Source organism: Callospermophilus lateralis, chromosome 19 (assembly GCF_048772815.1).
Source record: "Callospermophilus lateralis isolate mCalLat2 chromosome 19, mCalLat2.hap1, whole genome shotgun sequence".
Classification (NCBI taxonomy): Eukaryota; Metazoa; Chordata; class Mammalia; order Rodentia; family Sciuridae; genus Callospermophilus; species Callospermophilus lateralis.
Genome location: NC_135323.1, coordinates 8013635 through 8021318, shown reverse-complemented (window position 1 = coordinate 8021318; position 7684 = coordinate 8013635).

Sequence of the window (7684 nt, the reverse complement as noted above, 5' to 3'; positions counted from 1 at the left end):
GATGAAGCCTTATCAGTGTTCACTGATGGATCTAGTTCAGGTAAAGCAGGATTTTATAGTCGTGTTCACACAGAGGTAATACAAACTTCTTATACTTCTGCCCAAAGAGCAGAGCTTCAAGCTCTGATTTGTGCCTTAACTTACTTTGCAAATGAGCCTATTAATATTTATTCTGACAGCTTATATGCAGTTGGAGTTACTAAAAATATTAAAACTTCAGTTATTGGGTATACTTCATCACAAGAGTTATTTAAATTATTTCATAATTTACAAAAGGCAGTGCTAATGCGGAAATATCCATGTTTCATAGGACATATACGAGCTCATACTAATCTTCCAGGACCTTTAGCTTCAGGTAATAACAAAATTGACAAACTTGTAGCTTTTTGTCAACAGATGTCTTCATATGACTGTGCACTAGCTTCCCATTCCTTGCATCATCAAAATACTTTTAGCTTACGTAAAAAATTTAATATTACTAGAAAACAAGCTCGTCAGATTGTAAGCCAATGCCCTAAGTGTGTTATTCACACTCCATCTCTGCCATCAGGGGTAAATCCCCGTGGATTAAAGCCAAATCAAATCTGGCAAATGGACGTAACTCATATTCCTCAATTTGGTAAGCAATGTTATGTGCATGTCATAGTGGACACTTATTCTAGATTTATTTTTGCCACAGCACGTACTAAGGAAAATTCTCAAAATGTAATTTCTCATTGCCTAGCAGCTTTTTCTGTTTTAGGATGCCCTATGCAGATTAAAACAGATAATGCTCCAGCTTATGTGAGCTCTTCTTTTCAACAATTTTGTCAAGAGTTTAAAATTAATCATAAAACAGGAATTCCTTATAACCCCCAAGGTCAAGCCATTGTAGAACGAGCTCATTTATCTATTAAACTTCAATTACAAAAATTAAAAAGGGGGGATAGGCTTATGACTCCCCAAAATAGCCTTAATCATGCCTTGTTTGTTCTAAATTTTTTAAACTGTGACGCAGAAGGTCACACTGCTGCTGAGAGACAAATGTCTCCCTCAGTAACAGGCCCTTTAGGCAGAGTTTTGTGGAAAGATTTACAGACCGGTCAGTGGAAGGGCCCAGACCCAGTGCTTATATGGGGCAGAGGGCATGCTTGTATTTTCCCAGAAAATTCTTCTCGTCCTATTTGGGTGCCTGAACATGCTATCAGACATGGAAGAGATAGAACCCAGATTCAAGCGACTGAGGATCGACCCAGAGGAGCCCCCATCCAGAGGAGGAGATATCGGAAAAGGATGAGGAAAGACCAGATTGACCCAGCCAAAAAGCTGATTTCATGAAAAGACGTGAAGAAGCTAACAACCCAGGCTTCCCGACTACTTCGAGACCTAGGAGAAAACAGGACCCCAATGATGATGGTAACAACAGTAATTGCCCTACTGGGCTGTCAGGTAAAGGGGGATCAAGTAGACACTTACTGGACATATTTCCCAGATCCACCCCTGGTACACCCAGCTGTGTGGACTGGAGAATCTATTCCAGTATTTACTAATGACTCATTCATGATGGGAGGATTTACAGATACTCATATTACTCCCAATCATGTGACTAGATTTAATTATTCTGGCTATAGTGCCCAATTACCCTTGTGTTGGTCCCACGATAAACATGCTGGCTGTCTGAAAGTATCATTCGAAGAAAAGACAGCGATTGGTAGACCTAGACTGACAAATAATTCTATTTATGGAGATTTAAAGCCTAATACTAGATCAGTAATTAAGATGGGACTTTCCCATAATAAGCCAGTCATTTCTGCCAAACCTCCACAGATACACCACTGTCCAAATAGTTCTACAATTGAGATTGGCACCTTTCCTAAATGGATGGATTGTATAAATCCCTTTCCTGTACAACATAAGGTGTCTAAAGATAGTGGGTATATTTTAGACTGGTCTCCAAAAATTGATAAGAGACAATTACGAAGAAATTCTGCTATGACACCTGCAGGATTTGTTAGTAATATTTTGACTTATAGTAAAGGTGGTGTTCAAAAAGATATTTGGGCGTTTAATTGCTGCCTCAGAATTCTTACATTTTACAGACAAACCCTTACCAAGATTTATTGGCAAGAACTGTAAAGAGGGATCTTGCTATGGCTTACGAGCTTGTGTCCAATCTCCTTATGTTTTAATTATTGGAAATGTAAAAGTTAAATGGATAGATGACAGATATATTGTTACTTGTAATAAATGTAACCTAACCAATTGTATTACTAGGTATAATGGAGGAAAAGGAGTGCTGATACTTCATCAGCCCTCTTTTGTTTTATTACCTGCTAATATTTCAGAGCCATGGTATGCTGATGCTGGTTTACAAGTCTTACAGCAAATTCATGCCCAGCTGGCAAGACCTAAACGTGCTATTGGAGTTATAATTGTTGGTGTTTTGGCGCTAGTCTCTTTTATTGCCTCAACTGTCTCTGCGTCTCTGACATTGTCTCAGAATATTCAGCATGCAAAATTTCTTAATAATTTAGCTCAAAATACTTCCAAGGCTCTGCGTAATCAAGTAAATATTGATGAAAAGATTGAAACTAAATTAAACGCCTTAGAGGCAACTGTTATTGACATAGGTAATAAACTTTCAGCCTTAAAATTTAAAGAAAGGCTTAAATGCCATGCTAATTATAAGTATGTGTGTGTTACAGCTGCCAAGTACAATGCTTCTCTCTGGGATTGGGAGAAGGTTAAAAACCATTTGTTAGGTATTTGGCAAAATAGTAATAATAGCTTGGATATTCTGGAACTTCATCACCATATCCAAGACATTCAAAATAATAGAGCTGATTTTTCAGATCCTTCTTCTTTGGCTAACCAAATATTGAAGGAGTTAAATGGATTCAACCCTGGAAATATTCTCAAACACTCGGCCTGGTACATCATTGGATTATTCTCTTTGCTGCTAATTCTTTATTGCGTTGTAATTGTAGGATGGCGAGTCTTCAGAACAAGAATGCAAAAACTCCAGAGAGTGAACCGCCGCCTCATTTTTGCGAAAAGAAAGGGGGAATATGTCGGAAGCCATTCTCACACGTGACTGGGTGACTCCCGGTTAGGGTCTGAGGCGCTCTGGCTGTGTCGGAGCTTTCCCGGCCCTCTCCTGATGAGAGAACCTGTCCGTGTGGGGGTGTAACTGACCACTGACCCCGGAGGCCCAATCACTGACCCTGACCTTGGAGTGCGGCTCCCCCTTCAACCTTCATTGGATGGAATTATCCCCTGAATTTCTTGCTCCCCAATAAAAGGCTACTCCCTGGCGTGCTCTCTCTCTCTCTCTCCTGCTAGCCCTGAGTAATCCTTGCTGCCCTGCTGGGCGGTTAGTGGAGGGAACCAGAGAGGGGAGCCGTCTCGGACCTGGTCATAGAAAAAGGTAACTGAGTCTGTGTGTTTATTTCGATCTCACTAGCTAACTTTTATGCCAAGAACCTCATTAATGAAACCATTGCGCTGGCCGCATGGTAGAGGAGGGGCTGCTGCCGCTGCTGCCACGGGGAAATCCCTGGGAGGGCTTGGGTCTGACCCAATTACCTCTAGCGGCGGGGTAATCGAGTCAGCGGCGGGAGGGTCATCTAGGATGGGTTGGGAGTTTGGGAGCATGGGTAGAGGATAAGGAGGGGGAGAAGAGTCCTGTGACTCAGGGAGAATGAAGGGACCAGGGGGAGGAGCGGAAGGTTTGAGTGATTGGATCGTGGGGCAGGGGGTTGGAATGGGAGCTGGGACAAGAAAAGGCTTCACCCACGTGGGAGGAAATTCACAGAGGTCCTGCAAGGTTAAAATATATGGCTGTTGATCTGGATGGCCACGCGGCCCCGGCCGAAAGACAATATCCCTGACTTTGCAGATTAGAGGGAGGTAGAAGGACCCTCCTGGGGGCCATTTAACTCCGAGGGTGGGCCATTCTGAAGTGCAGAGTGTCTGCCAGGTCTGGTGTTTCACTGAAAAAGAAAGATTCTGGGCCCTTGAATGGACGTCAGTCCAATGTTCAAGAGTCAGAGACAGGCGTGGTATGGTTTTGTCCCATACTGGATGTTGCTCAAACAGAGACAATACAAACGTGACACAGACACACAGTAAACGTTTAACACAAGTTCAGAAGCAAAAATTAAAGACAGACAGTCAACTTAACCTGAAAAAAAAGAATAGCCGGCAAAGCCAGACGGGTTGGCAGCAGAACACCTGACGAGGGCGCCTCCGTCCCTCTAAGGGCACTTCCGTCCCTTTACCAGATGAGGGCTCTTCCGTCCCTCCCCGAGTCCTCCAAGGCGTCCCTTGGAGAACGTGGCCTGTGGCTTCAGGACACGTCTGTCCACCACCGCCAGGGAGAACTTACGCTCTCCGCTGGCAGCCACCCTGCCAACCCAAACCGAAAAACCAGAAAAGCTCTGAGAGCTCACTCACTCCACTGAGCCAAAAACCAAGCCCTGAGCGATCGCAAAGGAAAAACAAGAAAGAGAAGAAGGAGAAGAAGAAGAGGAGGAAGAAGAAGAAGAAGAGGCGCCTTACTTATTTACCCCCTAAAAGGAGTCCGTTGGGGTCTCCCTGTCCGGCGATGCGCATTTCCCGGCCAACGCACCAAATGTAAGGGTCTGGCGAAACGTCGGAGGAAGAGACCACCAAGAGACTGACTCATGCAATTGCAGAAGGGGGTTTATTGGGGATCCATTCCAACGCGCTGGGGCTCCCGGCCCACTCAAGAAGGGTGAGCAGCCAAGAGCCCCAAGCAGGGGTTGAGCAGAGCTTAAGTACACTTCTTGGGGAGGGCGGGGGCTTTGCATACATCAGAACAAATCAGCATGAGGTGCGGGAAAATTGAACAACAAATCTGAGACATGATTAGTACATTCATTAGCGGGAACAGATTGGGCAGGGGTGATTGGTTATTCCTAAGCGGGTACACATTCAAACTGATTGGTTCAGGCCCTGTATGCTCTAGGCTATGAATCAGCAAAATAGCCTAGTAGGGCGTTGTCTTAACTGCCTCAGGGTGTAGCAGAGGAATTTAACAATACCTGGTCCTTCACTTTTTAACTTCAATTTCTTTTACTCTTACAGACCAAGGAGTTTCTCTTCCTGGGGAAACAGGGAGCTAAGTCTGTAGTCCTGTGGGGCCACTATAAGGACCCAACAGAACCGGTCAGGTTACTTTACTGGATAGCAGAGGCCCTACCCAGCTACCACTGGAGACTTTGAAACTGCCTGGTATCATAGACTACTCTGGTCACAGGGACTTCCCAGGCCAAAGGCAGCCTTTGTGCTTTGCCTCAAAATTAATAGGGGCCACCAAGAGATGAATGGCCCTGCCAATATGGCAGCACTTCCTCCTGCCTGCTGGTGTCTGACAAAGGGAACTCAAAGTGCCCAGTATCTCTTGCATGTCCTTCCAAGGCTGTGGGTACAGGAAATCCATATAATGTAAACTTGTTGGTTCCTAGATTAGGACATGGACATATCTTTGGACAGCCATTGTTCCCATGATAGTGGAGTAGGTACCATCATTCTGCTCATGGACAAAGAGGCACAGTCTCCTGAAACAGAACTTAGCCACACTTGTGGATGTCAGCTACATCAGGTTCTCACCTGGGAGCACAACAGAGGAGGGGAGGGCAGCTGAGCTGACTCAGTACCACTTGGGAATGTGAGAAATTCTGAGCACTGTATCTCAACACTGGGAACCTTTCCCTGGCTCCTTCCCTCTGGGTCTTGGGTCAGGTGGGACTGAGACACCAGTGAACCACCTCTCTTCCAGTGCTCTGTCTGTCTGTCCACCAGGGGTCCCTCCCCTTCTTCTACAGCCCAGCTGGCTGCCCAGCTCCCACTTCCCTCTCCAGGGCTACTCTCACCCCTGTCCCCTGTGTGGGACAGAGAGACACTGCAATACTGGAGCCCAAGTGTACAGATGGGACCATGGCCTGAGTCTGTAAGGGTGGTGCAAAGGTGGAAATTCACTTTCCATATTCATAAATCCATTTCCATTTTCTTTTTTTCTTTTTCTTTTTTAACACAATGCCTTTATTTTCATGTGGTGCTGAGAATCGAACCCGGGTCACGCCCTTGCTAGGAGAGTGCTCTACCGCTGAGCCACAATCCCAGCCCCACCATTACCATTTCCATTTCCATTTTCATTTCAAGCTTCTGGTCTGATCCAACCAACTCAGTCCACCCATCTTTACTTAATGTCCAGTGAGACACTGGCTGGTTCATTCGTTCCACAAATCATTACTGACCACCCAACACGTGCCAGCTACTGCTCCTGGAACTGAGAGTACATTAATGTCCCTGCTTTCCTGGAGCTGAGAAGAGCATGGCCAGAGAGCTGAGCCACCTGTCCCTCCCAAGGTTAACAAATGATCCAGACAGACTGCACCCCCCAATGGCGGCAATAAGCGAGCATGTGTGCACACACGCATTTATCTGTGCAAAAATATAAGCCATTTCTGTAGTCTCTTAAGTCCACCTAAGAAGCTTAAGTTTGTTTGATTTTATTTATTTATTTATTTATCTATCTATCTACCTATTTATTTATTTATTTGAAGCTTAAGTTTAAAAGGTCGGCCTTGCAGGGAATCTACAGCGCCTATAAATCGCGAGCCCAGGGTTATCTGCACAGCATCAGGGGAATAGGTGCGACCTGCAGCCACGCCCCGGCCCCGCCCCTCCCCAGGGCTGTGGCACAGCGCCCCCGTGTGATCAAGAGAAATGACTGCAGGTCCATGGCCGTTCACTGGAAATATTAGCCACTGGTCAGTGCCCGCGGCCTGTCCTCCGCGTCCCAAAACGACCACAGCCCACTCTGCAGTTGCGGCTCCGGTCTCAGACACCCGGTGTCCTTGGAGGGGTCCTCGCTGGCTCGGCGCTGAGCTCCCAAGGCCCTGTCGGCCCCGTCGTCCACTCCAGCCCCACCTAGCCCGGATGAGGCCACCAGGGGCGGCAGAGAGCCGAAGCTGCAAGCATCCTCTGAGCATGACACGTGGGTGGTCATCAGGCACTGCTTTGCTAGCCCTCCCCAGGAGCCCTTGCCCAACTGGTCATTCGGTCCTGGAAAATGCCTCAAGCGGTTCCTTTGACAAATCTCCGCGGTTTCCTTCCCCTTGAGAGTATGTCTGCTCCTTTGCAGGCTCTTCTGTTGGGCTCTGGGTGCTGTCTGAGAGCCAAACGGACTGGCTCCTGGATGTCCCTTCATCCAAGCCTGGGCACCTGCACTGCGAGCCCACCCAGGTCTATGCTGACAGCAGTGTCTCTCAGCACCCAGAACCCAGTGTGCCCCAAATGAGCCCTGACCCTGGCCCCTGCAGACCTTGTGACCTCCATCCTCCAATGGCCCCACTGTCTGCTTTCCACCAAAGTACAGAGGCTGAGAGAGGTGTCACAGAGCTACCAGGCTGTCATTTGAGTAAGGGAGGGCATGCAGGTGGAGGGGACAATCCAAGCAAATGCGAGGAGGTAGGAGTGGGCAGAAGTGCAGGGACCTGGGAGTCATCTGAGGGCTGCAGGAAAGAGGCTGGGCCAAGGGCCTGGCAGGGTACAGGGCTGTGGATGTACAGGGAAGGGACACATGCACAGCCTCCTCCCATTCTCCTCAAGGAGCGCTGGGCAGCAAACTGTCCTCAACCCTAAAAGAACACAAACCTGGGCTTGGCCTGAGCTCAGT